The sequence below is a fragment of the Metopolophium dirhodum genome, chromosome 1 (genome assembly GCF_019925205.1).
Source record: "Metopolophium dirhodum isolate CAU chromosome 1, ASM1992520v1, whole genome shotgun sequence".
In the NCBI taxonomy this organism is placed as follows: domain Eukaryota; kingdom Metazoa; phylum Arthropoda; class Insecta; order Hemiptera; family Aphididae; genus Metopolophium; species Metopolophium dirhodum.
The window spans coordinates 61,307,132-61,318,361 of record NC_083560.1 but is presented as its reverse complement, the minus strand read 5'-3'; the positions used below and the strand labels follow the sequence as shown (position 1 = coordinate 61,318,361).

Below are 11,230 nucleotides of genomic sequence, written 5' to 3'. Positions count from 1 at the left end.
ACTCACAAATTACGAAAAACCGCTTAAAATGGGATTTTAATTTCTAACGCTTTGTTTATCAACGTAGCAACGAATAAAAAATTATAATATTATAATATTAATTTAACTTAAAGGCTATAATAAATAATACAAATTTAAAAAATCCAGACTGATTAACCGTCTCCGCTCAGAATCGTTTTTCTTATATAATGATACTATATCATTGAATTCAAGTTTAATACAACCCATTATACATTGACTCACTTGTAACCTACTGTACAGCAGAGTGATATCCACTTACCCGCTTTTTAATATTGTTAATTAATTCGTATTTATAAAATAATTATATATTCTAACTTGGCAAGTTGTTTATATTTTAAATATGCATTAAACAAACCACTATGTTAACATTAGTGTGTATAGTAAGTCATGAGAATGTAAAAAAATCAAATGGGTTTCAATGAGCAAAATGTTTGATCTACAATGGTAAAGGAGTCATATATCTCATAACGATAGAATATTTATTATTTCGTACATAAAAAAATATCCAAATTTATATTAATTTTTAGTCAAGGTCAAAGTAAAACTTAAGTAACTACGTTCATTAAAATTAAAAAGAAAAATATTTCATATATTATTTGTTTTTTTTTATTTCAATGTGTTATAATATACTATATTACTGGGTACACTACTAAAACAAAAAAAAACACGTTTTAAACATGTAAAAAAAACCTTTAAATGAAGCTCTACAAATTATAATAGTCAGTTGTTTTGTTTTTTTTTTTAAAGAAAAACAAATATACAATTATATACAATTATATATTTGAATTATCTATCTTCTGTAAGCTGTGCTTGTAGCGAAGATAGAGAGTTACAAAATTAATACTTATACTTAAAAACTAAAATTAAATACAATTATTACGTAATCATACATTAGAGAGAGAGAAAAAAGAAATAAAAAAGAAATAAAGAACATTTTCAAAAACAAAAAAGGTGGATAAGTGGATGTCGCTCTGCTGTACAGTAGGTTACAAGTGGGTCACTGTAATGGATGGTGTTAAATTTGAATTCAATGATATAATATCATTGTATAAAAAAAACGATTCTGAGCGAAAACGGTCAGTCAGCCTATGATATTACCAAGTATATTTGATGATATTATTGTGAATAAAGTAATTTATATATAAACTATTGACGCGGGGCCCTTATTTTAACAAAATTTTTTATGAATTCTTAACTCAAAATAATTTGCTAATTTTCGTTATTTTTCCGTATTTTGTCAAAATTTGAACTTTAAATGCTTATAAATAAAAACTGTGACTAAGGATTTTTAATTTTTTTCATCTGCCTTTGAAACAATAACCTAGAAGCCTTCTATTAAATTGTCAAGCTTTTTTACACAACACATAACATTTTATTGATATTTATTGAAAAAAAAACTAAAAAAATTGAAAACTGACAATGGCCGTAAACAGCTCAATAAGAGTCAAAATATTTTCAAAATTGTATGGTGTATAGAAAATGCTAATATGAACATTCAGTCAAAATTTCATGTACCTACGGTCATTTCTTTTAGAGTTGCACCATAAACCAAAATCGATTTTCTTAAAAATAGATTTTGCGTAAAAATTCCCGTTTTTCCTTAATTTTTCTTTTGTTTTTCACGTCGCCTTTGAAAACTACTGGGAAACCTTGACCCCTCCCCCCCAAAGTACCAACTAGATTCACTTTCCTATCAGAAAAGTTACTGTTGAAGAAAATCCAAGCACTTTTACTGTCCTAAAAGGTGATGACAGACACAAAATTTTTTTTTTTTATTTTTATTTTTTTTTATTTTTAAATAAAATTTATTTACAATCTATATTTAATATAATACAATAAGTAAATTTGAGTAATAGAATTTTTGACATGAGTTCACATGATAAGAGAAAAATATCCATTGATATTACTCTTCAGTTAATACTAGGTATAACGAAAAATGAATACATTAAGAGAAATGAAAAAGAAATAAAAGTAAAACTAGGTAATAATCAGACTTCAAGTTTAAACCGATGTTGGACCTTAGGATAAGAGGTCTCTGAACCATTTTCTTTTTAATCTACGAGTTGTATCGGGTAGCTCGATAGTAGATAGATTGGCGATGAGGGGGTTTGGGTGAAGATGTAGTTTTTTGTGAAATCGTTTATATAATTTTGAGGCTTGGTCGGAGATGGGTGATATGTTAAGGTCATAGAGTTAAATTACTTACATACCAGGGGGCATTGGTTATTGTTCTGAGGGATATTGATTGGAATGCTTGTAGATTTTTTAAGTTGGAATTTTTGGCAGCTCCCCAAAAGAGGATTCCATAAGTAGCTATAGGATTGAGGAGAAGTTTATAAATTAGCATTTTTTTCTGAATTGGTAAGTTGGATTTTAGTAGGGGACGTAGTTGATGTAGTCTGTGATTTAATAGTTTTCTTTTTGTTTTGATGTGAGTTGACCATGTGAGACGTCTATCCAGATGCATCCCTAGATATTTTACTGTTGGTTCAGACGGTATTTGTCTGTCATTGATGTAGATGGGGGGCAGTCACGGGGGCGTAAAGCAAAAGTTATGTGAGATGATTTTGTTTCGTTTATTTTAATTCTCCACTTTAGAAACCACCCTTGGACGGACACAAAAATAAAAATAAAAAGTAAAAAGTAAATAAAAAAATAAAAAAAAAAACACACATCATAGTAAAATCAATGAGCTTCGCTCAGAATCTAAAATAAATAAAGTTAACCTAAGTTATTAAAGATACAAATAACCATTCTACAGTTATTTTTTTAACATTATTATGATTGCATTAGTATAAATATTCTTCTTTATACAGAAAGGCATAGAATTGTAATGTTTAGGACCAAGATAATTAACATTGCATTTTGACCAATTGATTTTTTAAATAGTGTTATTTTAGCATCGTAAGATCGAAAAGCTCTTATTAATTTCATTTTTATCAACCTGTAACGAACCCAATAATACGCATGATATATTATTGTGATCGTTTCGCCTTCGGCTACATTAGGCAACATAAATACTAGATAAATATTAGCACATAGAAATTCGACTAAATAAATCAAAGTCATATATCCTATTAGAAAACCTATGGGAATATAACGAGAGGGCAATGCGATCTTGAACCCGCATTTCAATAGGTCCTACAACTTCACCTGAATCATAAATCATAAATATATGAATATAATATTTAGTTATTGCTTATGAAATATACATAGGTATATAATATATGTAATGCACAGTATCTAAATATTGACGAATGGCGTATAACATATATTGCAAACACGATAACAGGACACGATTCTTGGAATAACCAGGCGTGGGAATGTATTGATGATTAATTAAACAACGTCCTGTGAAATCCACAGATATGTCGATAGACTAGGGGGAAGTGGGAGCAGGAGGCCCTATAAAACCAGACCCGAAACGGCCTGTAGATTAGACGTGTTACACCATAGTACAGACGAGCACCTTCACGAGAGACAACATATCAACTTTTTCAATTTGGACTTGAAATTTTTGTTTGTCCCACAATATTATAATATTGATAAAATTATAACACAAACATTGTGAAGAAGGATACCATTAAAATTAATTTCTGGTTTTATTAAACTAGCTATATTATATGTGTTGAGTATGCAGGGAGAAAAAATGTATATGCTAGGTATTTTATTATAAAGGTGATTTATACCCATACATTTTTTTAACCAAGTGTAAATTGTACACTGGTATCCACAATATAAAATAAATACATAACAGTATACTAGATATATTATATTAGATACCTATATTTATTACATATATTAGTACCAACACATAGTTCGTAAAAAAATAGTAACAATATTGTGACATTTTCATAATAATATAAGTGATATATTAAATAAATTATACAAATATTCTACAGTTTTTGTCCCCACTTGACTCCCCCCCCTCCCCCCCCAAAAAAAAAAGAAAAGTTTTCAACGTGGCCTGGTAATGATCTGAATGGCCTGCAAACATTTTGGCATCAATAAAAAAAAAGTTGAAATGACGCCCCTTTAACAGATACAACTTAACGTAACTTATAGAAACTGTAATTTAGACTTCTGAATACGCACAACTATGTTATTCACATGGAGATTCCATCTAAGGTGTTTGTCAAACGTCAAACCTAGATGTCGGGTACTAGATACTCTAAATAATTTTGACAAAACGGTGGTCATTACACAAAGTGCTATTTTCAGGAATGGTCGAATTGCACTTATTTTAGTCCAACTACACTTGGGCTCAAAAAAAGTATTTCAGCAAAAATATCATGCATTTTAAAGGGGTTAAAAGTTAATAATACACTCATTTACCTTCCCACTTACAGGCTGAGGAACTGAACAATGATTTTAAATTATTGGCGTAGTTAAAAATGATTGTTTTATGCATACCATGATTGTCTATTATGTTATATATGTTATTATATATACATATATTATGACATATGATATATTAAATCATTAAATGTTATTATTGTCATTATTATAACTTTTTTTTTAAAAACTAATTTTGATAATTTTTGTAGAAATATTATATATATAATTTTTTTTATTCTTTTTTGAAATCGTCAAATATTATTCATTTTTTTTCATTTTTTTCATTTTTTTTAGTAATTTGTTTTTAAATGGTCAAATATTATTATAATAATAAAAGTAAACGTCCGTGGTGACCTGAAAATTTTAACTTTTTTCAACGAGTGCAGTTCGACCACTTCCTGTTTTGAAGCCTAGTGCAATTAGACCATTTATTTTTAGGTAAAAAGTGCGATTCGACTATCCCACTATTTTCACAAAAATGTAGGGTTAATTCATCAAAATTATCTTTAATAATATTTGTGCTAAAGTTCATAAACATGGTTTTTTTAAATTTATAAATAACTTTCTATGTCTTAAAGATTCCACAACAATTTTGGATTCATGAGTAGTATTGGTAGTATTTGGTACTAAACGTCGCTCCCCACAGGTCTCCATAAAAAAGTGAACAGGTATCATTTACATATATATTACTATTCGTCCGTCAATGTCCAAATTACACATATGAATGAAAGTGTACCAATTATAGATGGGTTATAGGTAGCATACCTCATCACGTCATTGTATAATTATTATTATTTTTATAAATATATTATAGAGGAAATCAACCTTACGAGACACCTTTTTTTAAATTAATTTTTTTATTCATAATTATGTAGTTTTTGACGATGAAAACAGTGGTGCAATTATAAAAACAAAATACTAGATTCGTTATATTAAGATTGTCTACCTTTATCAAAAAAAATAAATAACCATAAGAAAATTCAATTAAATTATTACAATATTGGATATTCACTCGATTTCTCAAATAGCAATTTTCTTACTTTGTTGTAATACAAAAACAAATAACCAAATTTACACCATATACTTATTTTATCAATGTCCAAACTTTATAACATTTTGACTAGTTTTCTTAGTATATTTTTCTATAAATGTCTATAAAATTTATTTGTTGAGTCAAAATGCATGAAAATGTTTATACAATTGTCCTAATATATACTTAAAATAGCAGTTGAAAAATATTTAAAAAATATGTGCACAATTTATTTATACAAACATTTAAAGTTAAAATTTTGACAGAGTGTATCAAATCAAAAATGTATAAATGATTATAAAGCTAAAAATGTTAAATTTTTTATATCTAAGGATTGACAATTTTAAATAAGGTTCCACGTAAATAATAGGTTAAATATAATTACTTTATTAACAATATCATCAAATAAAGTAGCCAGTAGGTATATACTTAGAATTAAAATAGGCAGACTGACCGTCTTACAATTTAATGTATTAGGAATTGTTTTTTTTTTTATCTAAATTAGATGGATCACAAAAATGTTTATATATGATGAAGCACAAGTCATTCCATCTTTTGACAACTGATGAGATGTAACAGCTTAAACTGTTATTATTTCTTATTTGAGTAATACTAAATGGTAAGTAATAATTTTTTTTTTTTAAATGATAATAATAAAAAATTATTTATGTTTTTGCAAACAACAAAAGAAATAACAAATTAATACAAGCTGCAAACTCCCCTATAAGCGTAATGCTTGAGGTGGGGATTAAGAAATTGAGTACTGAACTATACAGTATAGTTAATTAAACAAGAAAAAAAGGACAAAAATACATTTTATAATAAAAACATAAAAAATATATTTTTTAAGTAGAGAATAGAAAAAAATATTAATAGGTACATTGACAAGATTACAATAACTAAAGTTTAGAAAAATCTATTTTTTTTTTATAAATAACCTCATTATATATGTATCAAAAAGTCATAAATATTAACATTGTATAATCTACAAATTCTATAGGAGAATTTACAAATTATCACATCATTGTAAAAAAATGATCAATTTAGGTTAAGTACAAACAAGTTATAATAGATTTGTAACCTTATACAAAACATTATTTTTTTGATTGTAAAATAGGCAGAGAGATTCTTCTAATTTATATTTTTCTAATAGCATGACCTTTGTTTTTGAAATAATATATTAATAGATCTAAGATAAGTAATTATTAATATACCTCATATACATTATAAATATCAAAAAATGAGAACTAGATGTTCATAAAATGGACATGTTGTTGGACCATAGTTACGAATGTTTATGAACACCAAAGTATAGACCAGAGATTCTCAAACTCTTTTTTCTGCGTACCACTCATACGTACTGCGAAATTTCAATACATATTCAACATTCATAATGTTTAAACATTTTAATTTAGGTAGGTACATTTAACAGTGTATTTAGCGTATACCTACATTTACAGAAAACATATTATAGTATTAGATCCGCTATAAATACATGGAATTGTTTAAACAATTAGGAATGTTTTTCCCCTACAAAACTATTTAATTGCTATGTATGTTTAAAGTGAACTATGCTATGTTATAATATTTCATAATATTAATGTAGTCATTAGATAATAAAAATTGATAAAAAAAACATGTTATTTAATTTTTTCTAAATAATTACATAAATTGATATTTAAAACACTTCTTTGGCCTAAATAATTTCCATGCCTGCCACAATAAGGCAGGTATATATAATTACAATCAATTGTTCACACTATAATTTAACAAAAAATTAATAACTACAATAAATGTACATACAAATACATACAAAATAAAAATACATTTCTTTTAAGAATGTTTTACTTTTTCTTCTTGTCTTTTACACAGATTGGACAAAACCATTCTTCTTTGGGCTTGGTAGTTAAACTGACACATTCAAAGTGGAACCATTCAATATCACACTAAAATAGTAAAACCACACAGTTAAAAAGTATACTATACAAAACCATATAATGAAACAATGTTCACAATACAAATTTAACGTTATTAAACTTTATATGGTTAGGTACGACATTAAACAAGGTGTTTATGTATAATATAAGGCAATAATGTATATAAATAAATATTAAATTAACAATAAAATGCTTACATCTGGGTTATCACAGCCTATCATTTCACCAAACAATACTTGTTTGCACAGACAAAATGTTGGTTCATTGGGATCGATAGGCATGTCGACATAAGCCGAATGTGCGATTCCATGACCAACTGAAGCACCAGAAAGGCAACTAGTCGCTACTGCAACATTGTCTACGCTGTTGGTTTGGTTTGATGGACCAGTGACAGCACTGGATGTAGATGGACCTTTTAATTTTGAACCTCCTAAAAATTTTTAAATACAATAAAATAAATTTAATCAATACTATAATTATTTTATCCAAAACCTTTTTTTCGGTGGTAAATTAATTTTAGCCTTTATGGCAGTGTCACGCATATCAGTTTGCAATTGAGTTTTTCCTTTAAATCTCAATAGTTCTGTATCCAACTTCCGAATATGTTTATCCACCTGAAAATCATGCACAAAGGAATATAAAAATATTCTAGGGTTAGGTACGTTAACAAATCAACATCTACATACCAATGCATAGTTTTGTATTGACAGTTGAACTTTATCATCAGATATGTTTTTTGCTTCATCAAATTTGGATTGTATTTTTGACATTATTCTTTTCTGTTTCTCTACCGAATATTTTCTGATGTTTGAAATATAATCGTCGGCCATTTTGTCAGCTTCATCCATCAGTTTTCGAGATTTAGAGTTGAGATCGAGCATCAGAGTTAAATTTTGTTGTAACTCTTCAGGGAGTTTGTTCAAACCTAAAATGGTAATCAGTTAGTACTTCGTTGGAATGCTATCCTGATAAACTACTTACTGCTCTCAAAGTCATCCAAGTATGGAGCTGAAGCCATTATTATTTAATTGGTTTAGCGAAGAATTCTAGAGAAAAAAAATTAAGAACCTAAAACACACTCTTAAACAACCACAATCTGGAAATTACTATGCTGTATCAACAAGTGAATTCACACTGCTACGTAGACAACTAGTAGGATCTTTTCGTATATACGAGAACACCGTGATTTCTGAAAACAAAATACAGAGCTGTGATTGGCTGAATCTAGCGCAGTTAGGTTAGTTGTAGTGTTACCGGGTTACCATAGTATAACCATATTATATTTTATATACCAGATAGATGAATCTAATCTTACTAGTGGCATAATAATATATAATAACATTGATTATAAATACTTTTTACCCAACTATAAGTATAGTTAAAAACATGATCTGAACTGACACATAAATATAATAAATTAAAATTCGAAGAGTCATGACACTATTTTGTCCACACGGAGCGCTGCTACAAGTGAGGTTCCCTATATAATTTATGGTCCTTCTTATCACTAGTCGATGAGCAACCATACTGTCTTAATATCATGGTGTACCTACAGTTATATTGGCGGAACGTATAAATAAATAACAAAATTAAGCATAATAAATAATCAATAAATAAAATTATATATTAATTTCAAACATCGACATTTTTACAAAAATCATTGTAGCCCAATTATTAAATATATCATATTATGTTAGACGACATAAAAGTATATTAGTATACTAGTATACTAAGGTAGGTACTAAGGCGGTATATTAGTTGAAATATCCACCGTTATATTGGCGCAACGTGCAAGTTGCTCACTATTGTTCTAAATTCTAACACAACCAGATGCCAGGTAAACGGGCAATATTTTTCCCTCAATGAAAATACTATATGCGGACATTAGATTGCCGTCAAAATTTTGGTGACCATTGAATTGGATACCAATTTTAGGTAAAGTAGGTACCACGTTAACTCCAAAGAAAGGCAATATTGAATTGGGCTCTCCATATAATTTTCAACAAGTGGTTCTCAAATTTAAAAGTTGAAAAAGGACGTGACTTTAACGGTCGCAATCATAATATCAATAAACGCAGGATCACAGTTCGTTACAATCCATCGCAGTACCTACTCGCAGTTTGTCTCAATCCCTCGCAGTTCATTGCAATTTGTCGCAATTCGTACCTACATATAGTAAAATATAACATTAATTCGGTCAAAAAAATGCAAAGTGAAAGGGGCGAATTAATTTTAATAGTACCTAAATAAGTTCAAATTTAGGTATCATATAACCACGATCCAGATGAAGAAAACAAACTTGAACGCCAAATTATTGGTAATGGACTGAATAGAAAAGCTATCGAAAGTATATGTGAACACTGAACGCCCTACCAAAGTGTTGTATTCATACTTAAGGGAAAATTCAACGAATTCAACTACAACGCAAGTTGTCAAAAACATCAAACACAATATTATGCTCTAAGCTTTAGCTTTAGTACGTTCAAAGTTACGAAAAAACAGACAAGAAGTGGTTACATGCAGGGGAGCTCATTTAGATAATATCTAATTTGTATAGCATTTTATTGCATTATTTGCATTTTATGATGTGAAATAAAAAACAGAATTAATGGTAAGTGAGTAGTATACATTTGTATATTCACAGTTTTTTTTTTCACCGCGGTAATTTCACAACGTTCAAGAGAGGATGTCCGGCTTGAACACGATGATCTTAGCGAAACAAAAATCATGGGAAGATTTCAAACTCGTTGTCCACCTATTTGCCGCTCACACAAAAATATTTAACGTATAGCATTTACAGGGAGATTTCACATTTTTTGTCCACGAATTTTTCCCTTATTTTCCGTCTATAAACCTTTACGAAGACTCGAAAATAGCTTTGTTATGTTTGCAGACATTTAATTCATTCCCGAATATCAACAAACATAATAATAAATTTTCTATACAAGTAGTTGACCATAATAATAATAATAATAATGATCGTATGTAGTGTTATATTAAACTACAAGAGGGATGTTATGAAATTAAAGTTATTAAGCATTGATTTATGGAACAAATAAATATTTATAGTAAAAAATTTAAAATCCTATTAACATTTGAAATTTCGGTTGATGCTAACAATTTCAGATCATATAGAAAATGTAATGGAATACTACACTTTAAAATTTTACATAGCATCCCTCTTGACAATACAAAAAATCTATTATTTCGTAATATGTGTTCTGTACTTGAAATAACTATTTAAGTTTTATAATAAGGTTTGTTGGAGGAAAAAAAATTTGGTGTGTACACAGTAAATATTTTTGAGTAAGGGACAACACCGATTTTGAATGTGCAAACTCCCTGTAATTTTTAATTACGGTAAATATTTTGTGTAAGAGTAGAATTCGTGGACAACGAGTGTGCAATCTTCCCGTGATTTTTGTTACGGTCAAATCATTCTGTTCAAGCGGGACATCCTCCATTAAACGTTGTGAAATTACCGTGGAGAAAAAAAACGTACTGTGAACATACAAATGTATACTACTGAAGTGTAATATTTTTGCTTCACCCCCCCCCCCCCCCCCCCCCAACTTCTGTGGGCGGCCTTGGCCGTATATATGACGGTAAACATTTTTTACAAACGAATGATGCAGAAAAAGGTGTCTTATTATTTAGCACAGAAGGAAATTTAAAATGTTTAAGTACGTTTACTCGATATATATTGATGGTACATTCTCGTGTAGTACAACATATTTTTACCAGCTTTTCACAGTCCACGTAATGAAAAATAATTACTATATACCTTAATAATTAAAATTAGTCGTTTTCAATAAATAATATGTACATAGTATATAAAGTATGTAAAAATAATAATATTGGTCTTAATTTTCCAAACTGCTTTAAGTACTACTTAACTAGAAAT

At 28.5% G+C, this 11,230-nt stretch overlaps 1 pseudogene; it reads right to left on the bottom strand.

The window, feature by feature from the left end:
* Window positions 1-7,233: 7,233 nt before the first annotated feature.
* Window positions 7,234-8,344, bottom strand: LOC132936244 (inhibitor of growth protein 4-like; annotated as a pseudogene).
* Window positions 8,345-11,230: the final 2,886 nt, after the last annotated feature.